The sequence below is a fragment of the Chiloscyllium punctatum genome, chromosome 6 (genome assembly GCF_047496795.1).
Source record: "Chiloscyllium punctatum isolate Juve2018m chromosome 6, sChiPun1.3, whole genome shotgun sequence".
Classification (NCBI taxonomy): domain Eukaryota; kingdom Metazoa; phylum Chordata; class Chondrichthyes; order Orectolobiformes; family Hemiscylliidae; genus Chiloscyllium; species Chiloscyllium punctatum.
Genome location: NC_092744.1, coordinates 17,043,914 through 17,066,844, shown reverse-complemented (window position 1 = coordinate 17,066,844; position 22,931 = coordinate 17,043,914). Strand labels below are relative to the sequence as shown.

At 43.4% G+C, this 22,931-nt stretch overlaps 1 protein-coding gene across 1 annotated transcript in view; it reads right to left on the bottom strand.

The window, feature by feature from the left end:
• Window positions 1-22,931, bottom strand: part of mbnl1 (muscleblind-like splicing regulator 1) — a 746,553-nt gene that overhangs the window by 352,867 nt on the left and 370,755 nt on the right. Inside the window, exon 2 of the mRNA XM_072572067.1 lies at window positions 4,637-4,774. The gene's annotated coding sequence lies outside the window, so the exon portion shown is untranslated. The remainder of the gene's footprint in view (window positions 1-4,636; window positions 4,775-22,931) is intronic.

The following is a 22,931-nucleotide window of genomic DNA, read 5'->3' as shown; positions in this document are numbered from 1 at the left end:
ATTCACTGTAAAGTGCTCTGACACATCTTAATGTGGTAAAAGATTATTCACGTCCAATAGGACAACATGGAGTTCTACCGACACACAATTGGTCAGGATGTGGGTATCACAATGTGCACCTCCCTTTTGTTTTGTAAGCAAGGTGGCAAACATGGTGCTATGTGTTAAGTTGCATAAAAGCTACATACAATCTGGACTCACCCAATTGCACTGCAAGCTTCAGCAGACCTCGCTTTGTGTTTGAGTGAATTGCGCCAGTTCACCTGTTAAATATAGGTTCTGTTCTAGCTGGAGATGTTGGTGAAACTGATGGCAGCATAATGCAAGAAGGTTGAATAATGGCACAGCAGGAGAAACAGCTGGACGTAGGAGTGCAGGAGGTGGGCAGGAAGAGTAATCTCCTGCATCCACAAAAAGCCACAATGCATTTTCAGTCAGATTGTGATAGGACAGTCTGGCAATCAACACCAGAAATCCAGCTCCAAGGATTTGGATGCTGGGTCTCAAGAGGTTCAATGACCTCCCATGAATGGTCAGAGTCAGTGAACAAACCTTGTCATATCCTGAGGCTGTTTCGCTAGCAGGCTCACACGCTACCTCATGCATGAGACCTCTTCAGTTGACCTTTATCAATCACAACTCACCTACAGTGCTTGTGTGAATGTGCTTTACCTCCGTCTCACACAGTAAGCTCTGTTCCAAGCCTCACAACCACATCTCACCAGCTTGCATTAGCTGCTCTGTATCTTGCTGGCACACAACAGGAGGGTGGTAGCACCTAGTTGGCAGGAGAAGGGCACAGGATGATGGAAGTAGGGTGTGAGTTCTCTCTTTCTTGGAGATGGAATTGGGGGAAATAATGGGGTGAGTGGGCCCTGGGAAGAAAGTTACCATCTTCTAACTATGGCACTAATTAGATTCTGAGTGAGACTACCATCTGGATGTGCCACCAAGTAAAATCCCTCAATGCTAAACTGATGGGCACGTATAATCTCTGAAACATTGGTTTTACTGCTCCTCGGATGCTGCCTGAACTGCTGTGCTTTTCCAGCACCACTAATCCAGAATCTGGTTTCCAGCATCTGCAGTCATTGTTTTTACCTGCAATCTCCAACTTGCCTCATTGTGACTATTTACCTTCCTGGCAGGGCAGAAATATAGCAACTCCTTTCACTTGGGAAACCAGACCCATTTGCCTGCTGGGCCCAGTTAGGAGGATGTTTAATTGCCCAATCAGAGGTATGGAGGAAAAGCAAAGGTATGTCACCTCGGAGCCAAATTCCTTTCCTTGCCTCCACGCAACACCCTGTTACCCCAAATCAAAAAGATAATAAAAAGAATTCCCACTACTGGAAGAGTAGGAAGAGCAAATTGTTAAAAATTGTTGAAAGAGACTTGAATAAAGTCAGGTAGAAGAATAGTCTCTTTAAACAAAGGAGTTTGTTCACAGCTATTGATGGAATAAGCTACCTCAGTCTAAGGATTTCAGTTTATGAACCCAAACCCAGGAGATTTCGAAGTTGAGAAAGTCTACACTCCTAGTTGTGGGAGTGAAATAAAAAGCTGCTCAGAAGAACAAAACTGAAAACAAAAACAAAGAAGTCAACCTACAGATTGGATATGGAAGAAACAATTCTCTGAATTTTTACTAATTCTAAAGGGATGGATTTGGAGAATAGATGGGATTTTGTTTTGCTGTGTGTTTGAAATCATTATATGTTGATAACTTGGTTTATTTTATTTTTATTTTACATATTGAATTTCTGCTTTAGTATTAAAACCAAATCTGCAACCTGATGTGCTTGTGCTTCTGTGAAAGGTCACCACATTCATTTTTTAAAAAATGATCTATCAAGCCAGATTTAATTCTGGGATCTAACTTATCCAGACATAACATCAGCTACAGTTAAAGCAGCTCAAGGTCTGTGTTTGATATTAAAGAGCATGTTCAGCTTTTAGATGTTCAAAAAGATATTACCTGAAAAGTTGAACTCCAAAATGTCAACATTGATGTCAAATCAGCATTTCACAGTCATGAATTCCGACAGATGCGCACTTGCAAAATAACTGATTGAGGATGATCAGCCATGATCATAATGAATGGTGGTGCAGGCTCGAAGGGCAGAATGGCCTACTTCTGCACCTATTGTCTATTAACATTTAGCATAGCGAGCACTCGTGACTGTGTTTTGGATGCAAGATGCTACCAAAAAATTGCACAGTCTAATTTCCTAAAACATAATAGTTAATAAAAGAAGGGGATGATGGAAAGATACCTGATGAACGATGTTACAATATTCAAAGAGTAAACCACAGGGATAAAGGACTGAAATGTTTCAATCATGATGTAAATCTTAATGCCAGGTTGTGGCTGGATAGTTCACCCTTTTTCTGAGATGCCCACCATCTGTTAATTGCTAACAAATTGAATGTCTTGCTAAACTGTTTCAGTGGGCAGTTAAGAGTCAATCACTGTGGATCTGGAGTCACTTATAGGCTAGACCAGGTAAAGACGGGCAATGTCCTTCTCTCACATTAATGAATCTGAGGACTTTGACAATAATCAATGCTTCATGTTGGTTATCATGGCTACTAATACTGAGAGAAGCTTTCAGTTGTACCCAATTAATGCAATTGAAATCCCACCAGTGGGATTTGAACTCAGAACCTTAGCTGAAATGAATCATGGATTCCCTCCAGTGCAGAAAGAGGCCATTTGGCCCATCACATCTGGTCAAACCCTCCAAAGAGCATTCCATCCTCATATTATCCCCATAAACGCACATTTAGCATGGCCTATCCATCTAAAATATGCATCCTTGGTGTGAACCCAGGGGAAACCCACGCATATGCGGGGAGAATGTGAAATCTCCACACAGACAGTGCCCCAAGACTGGAATCGAATGGAGATCCTTAGCACTGTAAGGTAGCAGTGCTAACCACTGAGCCATCTGTCTGTTCATTGACCAGATGGCACTACGACCATCTTCGTCAGCACCTTCCTGGAAGTGGCCAATTATAAAAGGACAGCAGCCAAGTACCAACACAGGAGATATTTTCAGTGTGGCTTGTGAGTTGACGACTGGCTTCACTGACAATGTGGGTGCTGGTGAGTTTGCATCAACATGGCACTGAGGAGGAGGTACCCTCAGCAGGATGGCAGCAAGGCTGCATTAGCAGAGGCATCGTGCACCCTGAAAAGGATCCAATAGCATACCTTGCCCTTTGGGAGGTGCTGCAAATTACCTCCAATTGCCCTCCCCACTGTGAAGTTGTCTCCTTTGCTTTGCTGGCTCTCCCCAAGACATCAACTTGGCAACTGTTGCTGGGGATATCACCACAGACTGTGGGAAGAGTGGACAGAGGCAGGAACGTGTTGTAGACCCAACTGGGCATTTCCATCATAGGTTTCACCCCCGCCCAGCCTCCCAAAAACCCCTGTGCGGAGTGCAGCACATTCAGGTCAAGTGGTCTCTCAATGAAGCTAATTTAAATATTGCAAACTTCCTTACTAGAAGAAGACTATTTTCATTTATTTTTTTGTTTGGTAAGTGATTACCTAATCCCATTTCTGGCACAGATGAAGCAATCATGTTGTCACTGAGTTGGGGTTTCGCTGTACCACCAGTGGTGTCAAAAAATTACAGGGTCTTTTTCAGAGAATATTTTTGTAAAATGACAGAAGCCAGCAATAGGGAACTAGAAAAGCAGAAACAGCGTTTCTACTGAAGGCAATTTTTTTTTGAGGTAACTCGGAGTATCTATGACATTCTCTTTTCTTGCAGCAGATGCAGTGAAAGTTCAAAGTAAAATAAAGAATGGCAGAAGAGTCACTATTTGGCTGGTAGGTGGTAATGACATCAGTGTCCCAATGTTACCTTGCTCCCACCCTGCTAAGGGTGCCACCTCAGTGCCACATTGCTCGCAACTCACCAGTACCCACACCCTGAGTGCAGCCAGCAGTTCCACCCACAAGCCCTGCTGAAAAGGCTTCCTGATTAGTCAGAAACATCTCATGAGCATCACTAACATAAAATGCGGTGACTTGAATGTTCAGTGTAACATTCAGTATCTCGGAAGGTGACAGTGGTTGATAGTTGTACCGTTTTCAGATGGTTGGCTCGTTCCTGATCTTGCAAAAGGTTGGTTCTTTCTTTATACAGGATCATGGCCATCTTTGAATGGGCCAGTGTCACCCCAAAGAGTTAGGTGTCAATTATCATTCACCTCACTAAAGCACCGACACGCCACAATAAATTCACCAACTCTGCTTTGTGTGAAGGCGTTCACTCCAAACTAAGCTCCGTCACATGACCTTGAACAGAAGCAGACAATATTGATCCTTTAGCCCTGGATAGGAAGATTGAGCAGAGGGTAAACAACCCTCCCTCTGATCAATCTGCAGCATACTCGAGTAATTAGAGGACAGCGCAAGTTAATCAACACAGGTAGCAGTTAACCTTTCCGACGACTGGGAGACTGAGCCCATAACAAAAGCTTGCTTTAAATTATTAATGAGACAACTGATGTTAGTGCAGGTACATCAATCAGTGTTGCTTCAATTAAAATGAAAAATATATACTGCCATGTTACAAAACTTTGCAAGTAAGGCAGGCTAATGTAACTTAACTCTTACCTATTTTGTCTTTTTCGTGATGTGAATGTTCCTTAGCTTAATAACATTGAATGGCCCTGAAGTCTTTCAGGTCTGTGATAGTCGCCTGCTCACTGGAGTAATGACTTCCTTTGAAGTCTAAGGAGAAAAGTGGTGAAGCTAGAAAAGGAGAAAGTGCTAAATGTGAATTAATCGTTCTTCCAACCCTACGGGTTTACAAACAACAAATTAGCCATTCATAAAACTTTTTGTTGATTGCTGTGACAGCCCTGCTATTTGAAATGTATTTTGAAATATTTTACAGCCTGTTACACTTGAGCAACTTAGGAGATCATAAAATGTGCAAACCACTTAGCAGCGCCAATGGATATGAGGCATAGAGAAGATTCAAAACCTAAAACACCAGTGGATTTTCATTGCAACTTCTTTTCTAAACCAAGCTGAACATACCACACCAATTTAACCAATGAAGTAGCACATTGCGTGTGACCTTATTGCTAATCTGATTGCTGCATCTGGCCTTGCAAGAGAAAAAAAAACCTGACACTTCTTCCTGGAATATGGGCAGCGGTTTTTACCCACAGTCTCCCAAGCTGTTTCCTTCTTCAAGTTGCTCAGTATGTTACTATGAGATAAGGTTGTGCAAAAAAGGAACGGACACAGTCCTTATCTGCCTCCTATCTCTTCATGCACACACAATGCATACACCCTACAGAACAGGTGCAGATATACTAACACACTACTACTAATGTGTGGAAGTAATATTGAGAGTTAATCTCTCTCTCTCTCTCTTACACACTCACATGCATTGATCACAAAGAAATGATTTGTTTTCAGAGCTTCTGAACCACACAATATTCCAATGCTCTCAAGTCACCTTGTAGCCTGGCTCAATGGTTAGCACTCTCGAATGAGTCAGACATTTGTAGATTGAATGTTCCACACTGCAGTCTCATGAGCAGAAGTATGTCGTGTTACACTTCCTGTACTGTAGTAAGATGGGATGAAATAACTGCACACAGGCCGTTACCAAGTCACCCTTTATTTACATGTGCACTGTACACCGTCTCTAACCAATCAGTTCAAAGCCAGTCCCTGGACTAAAGAGACCTTCTGACTCTTCTGTTGATATCTGTCAGATCAAGGATCTCATAGTTAATGAGATCCAACGGGCCCTCATTCCAGTCACTACTAGGAGTGTAATGAACTGTAGGTGGTGCTATCTTTTGGTTGAGGCATCAAAGCAAGGCCCTATCTCTCCTCTTGCATGAATGTGAAAGATTCCAGGGCATTAAGGGATAGGAATAGACCATTTACACCTCTGACTCCCTTCTGTCATTTGCTGAGATTATGACTGTTCTGTCAGCTCACTCTATGCCTATTTTTGCTGTGTGTCCCTTAATACCTTTGATAAATGATAAGCCATCATCCCATTAGCAATTGTAGCTTCAATATCTGCTTGTGGAAAAAAGCTTTAATGTAGAAGTGTTTCCTAAGTCACTTATCCCCAGGTTTCCCAAAAAGCAACATTAGTTTAAATGTATCTATTCCTGAATAACTTGAAAACATTCATCAAATTCAACACCTAAACCCCTCTCCCCTCCCCCTCATCCCATGCCCACCATCTTATAACTCTTCCAAATTCCAAGGGAAACAATCTGAATTTTATACAACTGATCGTCAGGATTTAACTCTTGAAGCCCTGGTATATTTCAAGCAAGCATGCATTAAGTGTCTTGTGGCACAATGGTAGTGTTACTACCTTTGAGCTAGAAGGTACAGATTCATATCCCAGCTACCCTGAGGATGTGTCATAGCTATGTCCAAGCAGGTCGCTTAGGAGTAAATACATTGCATGATGCGTTGTGCCCAGACTTTGAGATGAGATTTAACTGGGGTGCCGTGTGTCTAAACTGATTTTAAACCTCTTGTACTTTGGTCCTTTGGATATAGAGACTGGAATTTCATGAATGTTTTTGATTATTTTCAATACCTGTTCACAACACTATGTACCTGGGTCCACAACTCCTTTCAGATGACACTGTTCCTAGTTTTCACGCTATTGAGTAATTACCCTGCCTTATTCTTTGTTTAGATCAAAGTGAACAGCTTCCCATTTCCCTAGATTAGAATCAGCCAATATCTCCATTAAAATTGTGTCTCCATTCACTCCTCTTACAATGTTGCATATCATTATGTCTTCAGCTAATTTGGACATGTTTTCCACCCCACCATATAGGCCATTAATAAATGCAATGGGAAGTTAAGGCCCCAAAGTACAGTCTTGTGAGGAATCACAAGTTTCTTTCTGCCAATTGCATGCCCAAAATATCTGCTCTCTGTCTCCTTCCAATCCTACAATTTGCCTTCAATTGTATTCATTTCAATTTCAGTTGACAGTCTCTCGTATGGAATTTCATCAAATGCCTTGTGGAAGTCAATATAAGTCATTCCCACAGATATTCCCCTGTCCACTCATTTAGTCAGCCATTCCAAAAGGTATTCAAGTTTGTTCAGCGTGACCTACCTACCCTGTGCAAAACCTCACTGAATGTCTCCACTCAGGTGAAGATTTCCAAAGTATCTTTAACAGTGGATTCGCATCATTTCCAGCTCTGAGGCAACCTGCCCCTCAATGCCTTGGTTTGCCATCTTCAACTTTCAAACGGGACAGTGACATACACAAGTTTCCAATCAAATCGACATTTCTTGAATTAAAAGAATCCTGCAAGATTATAACTGTGGTATCTTCAATGCTGTCATCTAATTCCTTTCAAGCCATGAACTCAATAGAAAACCATGAAAGCTCCTCCCCTGTGAAGATGATCTTGTTGCTACTGGTGGGATCTTGCTATGCGAAAATTGGTCATTATGTTTCCCATATTGCAACGCTGGTTATAAGCCATAAAAACCTCATTGGTCCTACAACACCAGATTAACTTAAATCCTTCTTTCCTTGCCATGCCAATCACTTTTACACCTGCTTCCTCACATCACACCTATAACCAAGCTTTGATCTAATATTGCACCACAATAGGGAATATCTACTTACATTGGTGTCTCTTTATCATCTCCAGTAGTGAGGAAATGGTAGTTTAGTGAGAATGCCACAGAGCAGTAATCCAGAGGCCCAAACAGTTGGTGGAATTTCAACTTGTATTCAATTAAGAACTCTGGAATGCAAAGCTAGTCTCATGCCTCCTGTGGCATAACAGTAGTGTCCCTGTCTCTGAGCCAGTGGAGACATGGGTTCAAGTTCCACCTGCTCCAGAGATGTGTAATACCATTTTTGAACGGGTTGATTGATATCACAGAATCCCTACATCGTGGAAGCAGGCCATTCGGCCCATCAAATGCACACTGACTCTCTGAAGAGCATCCCACCCAAACTCACTGCCTACTCGACCTCTGTAACCATGCATTTCTCATTGCTAATCCACCTAACCTGCACATCGTTGGACGGTGGGAGAAACCAGAGCACCTGAAAAGGACCTGCGCAGACATGGGGAGAATGTGACTCCACACAGACAGTCACCTGAAGGTGGAATCATAGCCTGTAAAGCTGGTGTCATTGACAGTGACCATGAGCAATCATTTATTGGCGTAAAAACATATCTGCTTTGTCAATATCTTTTAAGGAAGGAAATCCACCATCCTTACCTAATCTGGCTGCACATCTACTGCATTGGGGTTGCCTTTTAATTGACCAAGCAAGCCATTCGGCTCAGGAGTGCTGGCCCAGTGACATTATCACATAGTGTTCAGGGGACCAAGATTTGAATTGTACCCTGGCAGATGGTGATATTTGTGGACTGGGAAAACCCATCCAGTTCACTCATATTTTTTGGGAGGGAAACTGCTATCTTCACTTGGTCTGCACGTGACTCCATACCCACAGCAATCTGACCTGCCCTCTGGGCATATGAATGCTGGCCAGAGAGTGATGCCCATGTTCTGTGAATGAATGAAAGACCGTGATGGATGGGCATCAAATTTTGGCTTTGACTGTGATGCCCACATTCCATGCAAAAACAAAAGTGAGCAGTCTTCAGAAGTAAAGTCAATAATCTTGCCCATTAGGGGTGGCACGGTCGCACAGTGGTTAGCAATGCTGCCTCACAGGTCCCAGGTTCGATTCCAGCCTCGGGCGACTGTCTGTATGGAGTTTGCACATTCTCCCCATTTCTGCGTGGGCATCCACCCTCTGGGTGCTCCAGTTTCCTCCCACAGTCACAAAGATGTGCAGGCCAGGTGAATTGGCCATGTTAAATTGTCCATAGTGTTAGATACATTAGTCAGAAGGGGGTGGGTTGCTCTTCAGAAGGTTAGTGTGGACCTGTTGGGCCAAAGGGCCTGTTTCCACACTGTAAGTAATCTAATCATAGTCCTCGAAAAGTATGAGAGGTTACAATTATTTATTATCAGTGTTCCCATTATCATTGCTACAGGCCAAAAGTCACCTCATCTTGGTCTCAGTTACAAACAAAACTGTATTATCCTAGAGAATTCCTGATGAAGGGCTTATGCCCGAAACGTCGATTCTCCTGCTCCTTGGATGCTGCCTGACCTGCTGTGCTTTTCCAGTAACACACTCTTCGACTCTGACCTCCAGCATCTGCAGTCCTCACTTTCTCCTAGTCCTGTCCTAGAGGCCTGAGAAGATAAACCTAACAGTCTCCTAGATTGGTGATTCTCAAGCTGAGGTAGATTGAAATTTCTTGGGTTGCAGGGGGAGTGAGGGATTTTCGATGAAATATTTGAACAGCAAATGAATGAATGACAGATTCCATGTGAGCCAGGAGGTTGGAATGCTGTTTGGTCATTGCATGTGTGGAGCAGAGTTGGCTGGCTCTCACACTGAAGAGAGGAACATTGACAGAGATGTACACAGGATTATAAGATAGACCTACAGATAACAAAGTGGATATCAGGAACGTTCAACCTTATTCAAGAGAGTTTTTAAAATACCGACGTGACTATAAAATCACAAGTGGTATGGAAAAGGCGAATGGCCGAAAGGTGAAAGGTGAAAAGGTGTCTTTTTCCTAAGGTGGGGGATTTCAAGACCCAGAGGCATAATTTTAAGAGGGGAAAGAGTTAAAAAGGACAAGAGGGGTAACTTTTCTACACAAAGAGTCGTTCGTGTGTGGAATGAACTTCCAGTGGAAGTGGTGCATATAGTCACATCATTTCAAAGACATTTAGATAAGTTCATGAATAAAAAAAGCGTTTAGTGGGATATGGGCCAAGTGTAAGCAGGTGGGACTAGTTTAGTTTGGGAACATGGGCGGCATGGACCAGTTTGGACCGAAGGATCTGTTTCTATGCTGTATGATTCCATGATTCTATGACTCTGCGACATGTTGTGCAGTGCAAATCAACCACACCCATGAAATTGATACTTGTTTGCTTAAAAATATTAGTAAAACTTTCCCTACATTTAGTATTCCCATATTCACGCACACTAGGTTCTGTCACTACACTATCTGATTGCCATTTCCCTCATTGCAATATGCACCTCACCTCCAAAACATTACCCAAAAGAAGGGAGATAACATACAGAGTAGCTAGGAAAGTGTTCAATCAATCTGCCTTCAACCCAAAGCCCAAATTACACTAACCTCAGCCAGAGAGAGCTCCAGTATGTCAAAAATACTTGTGTGGGTGCTCACTCAGAAACTTGAGTTCTGGATAGGTTAATGGTAGTGGGAGGGTTAAGTCACCACACCTCCTAAAATATATCAAACCCGGAGATGACTACCCTGAGCTCCTATCCTCGCCTGTCCAGTCACGTAACTTGAGCCAAGCTGGGATTCCATGGAGCTCCCTTACATAGGAATCCTATTAAGGAGGCAGAATTAGCCTAACTTTCACACAGCTGATGCAAAAGGTCATGTTAAAATAGAGTTATTGACCGTGGGTTTTATAACAGTTCCTGTAAGCATGTACTAAACAGTCATTCCAAGTTTCCTTCAATGAGTCAGTTGGCAAGTGCACTGCTGAGTTTAAAATTCAACTTGACAATGGAGAAAGGGCTGAATTTGTTACTGAATCAACTTCAGTCCATTTCAGTCTCCACATTCAGCTCGTTGAGAAGTGTGTGTTCGGCAGTTTGGGAAAAATACATTGTTTTCCAAAACGCCCTGGTCAAATGAGTATGTTGTCATGATGCTGATAATAAATACTTTGCTCACATCATCTGTTTCTTTTTCCTACAAGGCAAGTTTCATGACTGTGCTTCTGGAATGGAATCTCGTTGGACCGGGAGCAGAAGTTATGGTTTTCTCATCTTCACTCTGACTCACCCGACCATCCAGCTCCAGCAGCACTAGTTTGTTGATTTATGGCCCAGATGTCAGTCAGTAGTAGAACAAGAGCACGTTGCCAACCTCAAAGAAGGCTTCCATTTATTCAGCCCACGTTGTGACTACAGAGAGTCTCAAAGCAAATGAAGTATCTCTGAAGTGAAGTCAGCACAATATGGGAATCACAGCAGCCATGTTGTATATAGATTAGATTCCCTACAGTATGGAGACAGGCCCTTCGGCCCAGCATGTCTAAACTGGCCCTCCCAGACCCATTCCTGCACCCTATATTTAAAACTGACTAATGCACTTAACACTATGGGCAATTTAGCATGGCCAATTCACCTGACCAGCACATTGTTGGACTGTTGGAGGAAACCATGCAGACATGGGGAAATGTGCAAGTTCCACACAAGCAGTCACCCGAGGCAGGAATCGAACCCGGGTCCCTGGCGCTATGAGCCACCGTTCCACCCCATTGAATACTGAAATACCCAGCAATCAACAATTTGATCCTGAGTGGATAATAATCGCTGTTTTCAAAGCACTAAAAGCCTCAGGAAAGAGCATCTCATATGATCAGTTGATTTCACTGGTTGGCACTACATGGGTTTTGCCAGGGATCCACTGTGCAACCTTTAATGGGTATTGAATGAGGGCTGGTTATTTCAGGACACTCACATTAATTTGATCTTGGGTTATCTCGTAAAGACATGACTAGTTTCTGACAGCTAATAGCAGCAAACACTGAAAGGTTGTTGCAAATAATTATATAAAATTCTGGGCCAATATCTTTTCTATCAATTGTTCCATTTATTTAGCACCTTTGCTAGCCTCAAACTGTTTCAGAGTCAAGGAAGTGCTCATTAAATTGTGGTCATACTTGTAATGATGGGGAATTTGGCATTTATGTGAGAAGGAGAGATGATGGCCTAATGGCATCATCGCTATATTATTAACCCAGAGACCCAGGTAATGCTCTGAGGACCCTGGCTGGAATCCCAACATGGCAGATTGTGTAATTTGAAATTATGAATCCAATGTTACCATGAATCCTTTGTGGATTGTTAGGGGAAAACTCATCTGGTTCACTAATGCCCTTTAGGGAAGGAAACTGCTGTCCTTCCCTGTTCTGGCCTGCATATGACTCCAGACCCACAGCAACGTGGTTGACCCTGAACAATTAAGGAAGGGTAATAAATGCTGGCCTAGCTAGTGATGTCCTCATCCTGTGACTGAATAAAAGAAAAGTCAGGTAATATGCTTTAGTGATGTTAATTGCAGGACAAATATTAGGTTTAGCCACAAGGGAGTTACTCTGCACAAAGTTGTTCATTCATTCATAAGATATTAGCATCACTGTCTGGGCAGCATTTGCTGCCCGTTCCTATTTGGCCTTTGAACTGAGTGGCTTGCAGTTAAAAGTCAAGCACATTGTTATGGATTGGAAGTCGTATGTAGGTCAGACCAGATAAGGATGGCAGATTTCCCCCCTTAAATGACATTAATGAACCAGATGGATTTTTACAACAACTGCGTCACCATTGGATGAGCTTTTTAATTCCTTGAATTCCAATGTCACCATTTACCACAACGGGATTCAAACATGTGCCTGCAGAACATCTGACTCAGGTTCATGAATTACATTGCCACTAAAGCCACTGCTATAACTGAATGGATAAATAGAGCCATAGTTTAAACTTCCATCTGAAAGGCAGAAAAAATCCCTTCACATGAACACCTGAATGAAACTTGAACTCACAGCCTTTATAAGTTGTATACAAGAGGGCTACCCACTAAGCCTCAATTTCTGTAGTTTAATAAGATTATTTCTGCAATAATCTGCCCTGGAAGAGATCCCTAGTTTAGAGATTAAAGATAAAGTTTGTTCAGTATTCTTCTTATTGGTTGAATATAGTTCATGCTATAATGTTTTACTCAGATCAGATTATTCAATATTAAGCATAGATAAAATTTTACAGACAGCAGCAATTAGCATATTGATTTACAATACATCACAAAATATTTGACTAATACTCCAGAATATAACTTTAAATATTTATACTTTAAACAGAATAATACAGTAATCATGTGGGACTTAATCTTTAGTATAACGGAAAAAAGTGACATGCTGTCAAAATTTCGCATTTCACAGTCATCAGGGCACAATTGCATGAATATTAAATCTCAGAGGAATGACGTATGTTACATTGCATGAAAAGAGTTGATTTGCAAGTAGATTTTGACAGGTGAATCGATTACCTTTGAGAATGTATGGGAAAATAGTTAACTGCCAAGATTTTGTTTAAATTTAAACCAGGCAGGTTGACACGCAGTGGTGAAAGACTTGCTGTGGGAATGCACCAGGGAATGATCGAGATTTGATGTATTATAGTCACAGGTACCTAAGTATAGTGAAAAGCTTTGTTTTACGTCCAGTGCAGGTAGATTACAACAAACTACCCCCAAGCTTTTGCTTAGTTGAAAAGCTGCAATGCACACGCATGCGTTTTCTGTTTGCAAAGGACAGGGCCTACCGGGGAATATAGGAAGCCTCTGGCATGTGCACGCAAATCACTTGTGACCCCAACTGAGAACCTTAAATTGCTAGTTAGTGTAACTCTTAGTATACAGTCAGGACTGTTTATCAAAGTGATGGAAGGTGTCATCTACGGTGTTATCAAATAGCACTTGCAAAAGAATAACCTCCTCGCTGATGCTCAGTTTGGATTCTGCCAGGTCCACCCAGCTTCTAACGTCATTACAACCGTGGTTCCATAATAGTTGAACTTTAGACAGATGTGATAAGGAAAGCCCTTGATATTGAGGCCATATTTGCTGGAGTGTGAGATCAAGGAGATTGAGTCAAAGTATGAGTTTCCTCTGGGTGCTCTGGCTTCCTCCCACAGTCCAAAGATGTGCAGGTTAGGTGAACCGACTATGCTAAATTACCCATTGTGTTCAGGGATGCATGAATTAGGTGCATTAGTCAGGGGTAGATGTAGAGTAATAAAGTAGGGGAATGGGTCTGAGTAGGTTACTGTTCAGATGGTCGGTGTGGACTTGTTGGGCCTAATGGCCTGTTTCCACACCGTAAGGATTTGATGTAACTCCATATTCACAAAAATATGGTTGACTCTTAACTGCCCACTGGGCAATTAGGAATGGTCAATAAATACTTACTTTGCCAGGGGTGCCTACCTACAATTTAACAATTAAAAATAACTCATATGCATCACAAAAGAAGATGGCTGTGGTTTTTGAAGGCCAGTTATCCTTTATTGGTCATAGCATTGGGTATAAGAGTTGGGAGGTCATGTTGCAGCATGTACAAGACATTGGTTCGGCCACTTTTGGAATATTGCGTGCAATTCTGGTCCCCCTCCTATCAGAAGAATCTTGTGAAACTTGAAAGAGTTCAGAAAAGATTTACAAGGATGTTGCCAGGGCTGGAGGATTTGAGCTATAGGGAGAGGTTGAATAGACTAGGGCTGTTTTCCCAGGTGCTTTGAAAGCTGAGGGGTGGCCTTATTGAGGTTTATAAAATCATGAGGGTGCATGGATAGGGTAAATAGATAAGGTATTTTCTCTGGGGTGGGAGAGTCCAGAATTAGAGGACATAGGTTTAGGGTGAGAGGGGAAAGATTTAAAAGGGACCTAATGGGCAACATTACACAGAGGCTGGTGTGTATATGGAATGAGCTGCCAGAAGAAGTGGTAGAGGCTGGTACAATTACAGCAATTAAAAGGCATCTGGATGGGTATATGAATAGGAAGTGTTTAGAGGGATATGCGCCAAGGGCTGGCAAATGGGACTAGATTAGGTTCGGATATCTGATTGGCATGGGCGAGTTGGACTGAAGGATTTGTTTCTGTGCTGTACATCTCTACGACTCCATGACACTATCTCAGCTCAGGTCATCACTGCAGTAATTCCTCAGGCATGTGTCCTAAGCATATCTGCAGCTGCTTCATCAATGACCTTCCCTCAATCATAAGGTCAGATTTGGGGATGATTAATGTTCAGTGTAATTTGTGACTTCTCAGATTATGTTCACATGCAGCAAAACTGAAACAACATCCAGGCTTGGGACGATAAGTGGTTTGTAGCATTTTGTGTCGCACAAGTGCCAGTTAAAGACCATTTCCTTCAAAAGAGGGTCGAACCATCACACTTGACATTACTATCACCGAATTCTGAAAACATCCTGGACATTATTATTGACCAGAAGATGAACTGGACAAACGAGCTGAACTCCAGAAGCAACAGGTCAGAGCCTGAGAATTCTGAGCCAGTAATATATCTCCTGTTCACCACCTGAGTGGTAGAAGTCAGGAATATGATGAAATATTCGCAACTTGCTTTGATGTGTTCAGCTTCTGTGATGAATGCAGCATCAAGAAGCTTGCAACCATCCAGGATGAAGCAGCCTACTTGATTAGAGTCAAAAAAGAAACTGCAGATGCTGGAATCCAAATTAGACAGGCAGGAGGCTGGAAGAACACAGCAAGCCAGGCATCATCAGGAGGTAGAGAAGTCGACGTTTCGGGTGTAACCCTTCTTCAAGACTGGAGGTGGGTGTGGGGGGAGCTGCAGGTAAAAGAGGGTGGCAGGGGAAGGGTGGTGAAGTGGAGATAGGTGAAGACAGGTGAAGATAGGTGAATGCAGTGTTGAATCCTCTGGCTGCCCAGGTGGAAGATGAGGTGTTGTTCCTCCAATTTGCGGTGTGGTCCGTTGTGGCAATGGAGGAGGACGAGGATGGTCATGTCGGAAAGGGAGTGGTTAGGGGAATTGAAACGTGCGGTGACTGGGAGGTCCAGTCGGCCCCTGCAGGCCTGGCTGTGATGCTCGGTAATTCCATCCACCACCTTCAACATTTGCTCTCTTCAACAACAACTTCTTGAGAGATGAAGTTGGAAATGAGCCAGTTGGGTGGCAAAATGTCTCAATGGGTTTGACCGGGAGTGATAAGAAGAAAGGATCTCGAAGTTCAGGGGAGCATTTTGAAACCAGGCCGAGCCTGACACTCTAGGCCAGCTGTGACCTACGATGCCTTTTGTCCTCAAGAGTACAATAAATGCCCACCAGAAATGGAAAATGCTACAACCACAGTCATTGTGGGCAGAGATTTTTTTTCTAACTGAACCTGTGGTCTCTGAGCACTGTGAGAGCTTTAAGGGGCAATGACATTAATCAGGCACTTAGACAAAACAGGTTGCAGTCATAGAACCCTGCACGTGAGGTGCATACAGTGTTCAACTGTGCACTATCCAAATCCTAGTCACAAGCAGTCTTGACCATTTTACACATTATAAGTCATTGCAGATTGAAGACAGTCATCTCCCTGAAACAGAAGTAATCACAGGCAACCTTAAAAATATAACCTACTCACCCCAATTTACAAAAACAATCCAAGATCTCATAGGCTGCACAAGGGCATGGAGCTGATTTTCATTCACCTTGAACTGTAAGCATTTATCAACATGCTCCAAAATGCAATGCTGCCCTTCGTGGGCGATGTGATACTGGGGAGACAAGGAATCAGTAAGGTAAAAACAATGACTGCAGATGCTGGAAACCAGATTCTGGATTAGTGATGCTGGAAGAGCACAACAGTTCAGGCAGCATCCAAGGAGCAGTAAAATCAATGTTTCAGGCAAAAGCCCTTCATCAGGAATACAGGCAGAGAGCCTGAAGCATGGAGAGACAAGTGAGAAGAGGGTGGGGGTGGGGGTGGGGAGAAAGTAGCGTAGAGTACAATAGGTGAGTGGGGGAGGGGATGAAGGTGATAGGTCGGGGGGGGGGCGAGGGTGGAGTGGAAAGGTTGAAAAGAAGATAGGCAGGTAGGACAAGTCATGGGGACAGTGCTGAGCTGGAAGTTTGGAACTGGGGTGAGGTGGGGGAAGGGGAAATGAGGAAATTGTTGAAGTCCACATTGATGCCCTGGGGTTGAAGTGTTCCGAGGCGGAAGATGAGGCATTCTTCCTCCAGGTGGGGGTGAGGGAGCAGCGGTGAAGGAGGCCCAGGATCTCCTTGTCCTCGACAGAGTGGGAGAGGGAGTTGAAATATTGGGCCAGAGGGCGGTGTGGTTGATTGGTGCGGGTGTCTCAGAGATGTTCCCTAAAGTGCTCTGCTAGGAGGCGTCCAGCCTCTCCAATGTAGAGGAGACCGCATCGGGAGCAATGGATACAATAAATGATATTGGTGGATGTGCAGGTAAAACTTTGATGGATGTGGAAGGCTCCTTTAGGGCCTTGGATGGAGGTGAGGGAGGAGGTGTGGGCGCAGGTTTTGCAGTTCCTGCGGTGGCTGGGGAAAGTGCCAGGATGGGAGGGTGGGTTGTAGGGGGGCGTGGACCTGACCAGGTTGTCACGGAGGGAACGGTCTTTGCGGAAGGTGGAAAGGGGTGGGGAGGGAAATATATCCCTGGTGGTGGGGTCTGTTTGGAGGTGGCGGAAATGTTGGATAATGATTTGGTTAATGCGAAGGTTGGTAGGGTGGAGGGAAGCACCAGGGGCGTTCTGTCCTTGTTACGGTTGGAGGGGTGGGGGTCTGAGGGCGGAGGTGCAGGATGTGGACGAGATGCATTGAAGGGCATCTTTAACCACATGGGAAGGGAAATTGCGGTCTCTAAAGAAGGAGGCCATCTGGTGTGTTCTGTAGTGGAACTGGTCCTCCTGAGAGCAGATATGGTGGAGGCAGAGGAGTTGGGAATACGGGATGGCATTTTTTCAGGAGGTAGGGTTGGAAGAGGTGTAATCCAGGTAGCTGTGGGAATCGGTGGGTTTGTAAAAAATGTCGGTGTCAAGTCGATTGTCATTAACGGAGATGGAGAGGTCCAGGAAGGGGAGGGAGGTGTCAGAGATGGTCCAAGTAAATTTAAGGTCAGGGTAGAATGTGTTGGTGAAGTTGATGAATTGCACAAGCTCCTCGCGGAGGCACGAGGTGGCGCCAATGCAGTCATCAATGTAATCTTCAGGAATGAGGAAAGTGTATCCAGCAGGCTAAGATAAAAGGTAGGGAGGAGGGACTTGGGGGAGGGGCGTTGGGAATGCGATAGGTGGAGGGAGGTCAAGGTGAGGGTGATAGGCCGGAGTGGGGTGGGGGTGGAGAGGTCAGGAAGAAGATTGCAGGTTAGGAAGGCGGTGCTGAGTTCAAGGGATTTGACTGAGACAAGGTGGGGAGAGGGGAAATGAGGAAACTGGAGAAATCTGAGTTCATCCCTTGTGGTCCTTGGACTCCTCCATCGCCAGACCATGTTCAACTCCCCTCCCACTCCACCAAGGACATGCAGGTCCTTGGACTCCTCCATCGCCAGACCATGGCAACATGACGGTTGGAGGAAGAGCCCCTCATCTTCCACCTGGGAACCCTCCAACCACAAGGGATAAACTCAGATTTCTCCAGTTTCCTCATTTCCCCTCCCCCCACCTTGTCTCAGTCAAATCCCTTGAACTCAGCACCGCCTTCCTAACCTGCAATCTTCTTCCTGACCTCTCCACCCCCACCCCACTCAGCCGAAACCTATGCCCCCTATTTGGCCTTTGAACTGAGTGGCTTGCAGTTAAAAGTCAAGCACATTGTTATGGATTGGAAGTCGTATGTAGGTCAGACCAGATAAGGATGGCAGATTTCCCCCCTTAAATGACATTAATGAACCAGATGGATTTTTACAACAACTGCGTCACCATTGGATGAGCTTTTTAATTCCTTGAATTCCAATGTCACCATTTACCACAACGGGATTCAAACATGTGCCTGCAGAACATCTGACTCAGGTTCATGAATTACATTGCCACTAAAGCCACTGCTATAACTGAATGGATAAATAGAGCCATAGTTTAAACTTCCATCTGAAAGGCAGAAAAAATCCCTTCACATGAACACCTGAATGAAACTTGAACTCACAGCCTTTATAAGTTGTATACAAGAGGGCTACCCACTAAGCCTCAATTTCTGTAGTTTAATAAGATTATTTCTGCAATAATCTGCCCTGGAAGAGATCCCTAGTTTAGAGATTAAAGATAAAGTTTGTTCAGTATTCTTCTTATTGGTTGAATATAGTTCATGCTATAATGTTTTACTCAGATCAGATTATTCAATATTAAGCATAGATAAAATTTTACAGACAGCAGCAATTAGCATATTGATTTACAATACATCACAAAATATTTGACTAATACTCCAGAATATAACTTTAAATATTTATACTTTAAACAGAATAATACAATGTAGCACCAATCCTATTGCAGGAAATATTGATATGTCATCACTGGCAGAAAAGGAAGGGGGCAGTCGGACAAAGGCACCAGAGCAAGCTGACATCCACCAGAGGTAACAGCCCTCAGCTCTCAAGAGAGAATTATTGGCTCTGACAGCCTCTTCTATGTCTTAGAGAAAGCACCACCTAAATAGCAATGGTATCAACAGCACAAGGCATTAATATTCCTGACAGAAGAGAAGGCACAAAACATTCCAGAAGACATGTGACCTTGCTGTAATTTTCAGAGACTAGAGTCATCGAGTCATAGAGATGTACAGCATTAAAACAGACCCTTCGGTCCAACCCATCCATGCCAATCAGATATCCCAACCCAATCTAGTCCCACCTGCCAACATCCGGCCCATATCCCTCCAAACCCTTCCTATTCATATACCCATTCAAATTCCTCATAAATGTTGCAAATGTACCAGCCTCCACCACATCCTCTGGCAGCTCATTCCATACACGTGTCACCCTCTGCGTGAAAAGGTTGCCCCTTAGGTCTCTTTTATATCTTTCCCCTCTCAGCCGAAACCTATGCCCCCTAGTTCTGGACTCCCTGACACCAAGGTAAAGATTTTGTCTATTTACCCTATCCATGCCCCTCATAATTTTGTATACCTCGATAAGGTCACTCCTCAGCCTCCGACGCTCCAGGGAAAACAGCCCCAGCCTGTTCAGCGTCTCCCAATAGCTCAAATCCTCCAACCCTGGCAACATCCTTGTAAATCTTTTCTGAACCCTTTCAAGTTTCACAACATCTTTCGGATAGGAAGGAGACCAGAATTGCACACAATATTCCAACAGTGGCCTAACCAATGTCCTGTACAGCCACAACATGACCTCCAAACTCCTGTACTCAATACTCTGACTGATAAAGGAAAGCATACCGAATGCCTTCTTCACTATCCTATCTACCTGCAACTCCACTTTCAAGGAGCTATGAACCTGCACTCCAAGGTCTCTTTGTTCAGCAACACTCCCTTGGACTTTACCTAGGACTTTATCTTTTGGGTGGCACGGTGGCACAGTGGTTAGCACTGCTGCCTCACAGCGCCAGAGACCTGGGTTCAATTCCCGCCTCAGGCAACTATCTGTGTGGAGTTTGCACATTCTCCCCGTGTCTGCATGGGTTTCCTCTAGGTGCTCTGGTTTCCTCCCACAGTCCAAAAATGTGCAGGTTAGGTGAATTGGCCATGCTAAATTGCCCGTAGTGTTAGGTGAAGGGATAAATGTAGGGGAATGGGTCTGGGTGGGTTGCCTTTTGGAGGGTTGGTGTGGACTTGTTGGGTCGAAGGGCCTGTTTCCACACTAAGTAATCTAATCTAATTTTACCATTAAGTGTGTAAGTCCTGCTAAGGTTTGCTTTCCCAAAATGCAGCACCTCATATTTATCTGAATTAAACTCCATCTGCCACTTCTCAGCCCATTGGCCCATCTGGTCAAGATCCTGTTGTAATCTGAAGTATCCCTCTTCACGGTCCACTACACCTCCAATTTTGGTGTTATCTGCAAACTTACTAACTGTATCTCTTATGCTCGCATCCAAATCATTTATGTAAATGACAAAAAGTAGAGGACCCAGCACCGATCCTTGTGGCACTCCACTGGTCTCAGACCTCCAGTCTGAAAAACAACCCTCCACCACCACCCTCTGTCTTTTACCTTTGAGCCAGTTCTGTATCCAAATGGCTAGTTCTCCCTGTATTCCATGAGATCTAACCTTGCTAATCAGTCTCCCATGGGGAACCTTGTCGAACACCTTACTGCAGTCCATGTAGATCACACCTACCACTCTGCCCTCATCAATCCTCTTTGTTACTTCTTCAAAAAACTCAATCAAGTTTGTGGGACATGATTTCCCACACACAAAGCCATGTTGACTATCCCTAATCAGTCCTTGCCTTTCCAAATACATGTGCATCCTGTCCCTCAGGATTCCCTCCAACAACTTGCCCACCACCGACGTCAGGCTCACTGGTCTGTAGTTCTAAATTCTATTTTTTTAAGATGTGTGGGATTTATATTTATTGGAACAGCACACCATTACAATCTTGCTTTATTCAGGAATAGTTAAAAGTTAGAAGGGATTTATTTCATTTGTTAATAGTTCAGTTAGTTTGTTCATTGTTAGAGTTAGATAAATAAAATTGTTACGTGGTGATTTTAAAGTGAGTGTCAGGGATATATTTTATTTAACCATTAGAAGTTGTTGAAAAGCAGGTTACACCACTTTTCTCACTTCTTTTACAGATTAAAAGGCAAGGTGCCCCTCTTTGGGTATTTTAGTCTTAGTTCGCAAAGCGGGGTCAACCTCCACTTTCTAACAGCTTGGGAGCTCTTGTCAGTCTTTGGGCGAATTTGGACAGATTTGAACAGATTTAGGATATGAAAGGTCCCAGCAGATTTAAACAGACTTGAGGACTAATATGTCCTAGATCTTTAAATAAACTTAAGTGAGAAGTGGAGAATCTGTTTAATTTCGGTTGCTTGTTGTTGGTTTAATCAAAAGTGGGGATACGGCTCTTAACATCGTTGTGGGATTTGAAGATGCTTCCCAAATTTGTCGAGAAATTTTAGAAAGACAGAAAAAAGGCGACACTTGTAGAATTAGCAAACAGGTTAAAATTGGGTTCAACTAGGGATAATAAAAAAGCTGAAATTGTAATGGCGTTAAGACAAGCATTTAGGGATATCAGAGAAACAGTCAAGTATAGTGGAGTTGTTGTGATCTAGTTAATTGGTCTCTAAACACTTAATAAACACCTCTTCCACCCCTCACACAGATAGACAGACAGATAAATATAAAAAAGAAAAAAAACGCGCATGCAGATGGAAAATTAGAAAACAGTCTGTAACCTTTATGCAAAGGATCTGTTGGATTGGTTTTTGCTGATGAAAAGGTTTCTTTTTGACCTTCCTTTGTTCTGAGTGCTTCTCCTGATTGGCAAAATGCATAGGGTGGCTGTTTCACTCAGAAAGTTCTATGATTTATCTAACCCCAAAGTCACGACTAGCTGTATCTACTGAAGGAAGGATAAGCTGGTTTTCTTCAGATATAAAGTGGCATAGTGCAGAGAACTGAGAGACAGAATTTTTTTTTGTGTGGCTGCTAGTTTCTCATCTGGTCTGACGAGCATCTCACTGTCTTCATCACAGCCAGAGCTGCTCAGCTGCCTGACGACAAATCGCCTCATTGTTTGCGGGCAGAAGAATCTTTGACATCAGTCCCTCGACCACAAGCCAATCAGTTTCCCTTGTAAACAATCCTTCAACTTTAGTTCATCTGTACATTGTTGGAAATGACATCTAGGCAAACAGGGTTTGCAATAGGTATCACATTCCTTGCTTTCAATTCACACAGCTATCTTTGTAAACCCCTGGCTATCTCATTTCAGTTTTAAAATGCACATGAATAACAAGACATGGTTTTCACAATGCTCACGTTGCTAAAGAGCTGTTCTGATTCTGATATCTCCCACACTGGTCCATTGGAATTACATCCAATGGATCCAGCTACAGCAAGGGTTATCATCGCTTTTATTGCAACACAATGAATGCGCAGGGAAATTGAGGAGGGCAGATTTCTATGACAACTAGTCTGTGACAGCAGCAATTCCAGCATCAACCAGAAGAACTCACAACTGGTGGGGTTAGCGAAGGCCCTGAGCCAGTTTTCCTGAATGCCATTCGCTCCAGATATGCAAGGTGTATTGACTGTCCAGACTGAAGATGTCCCAGCATACA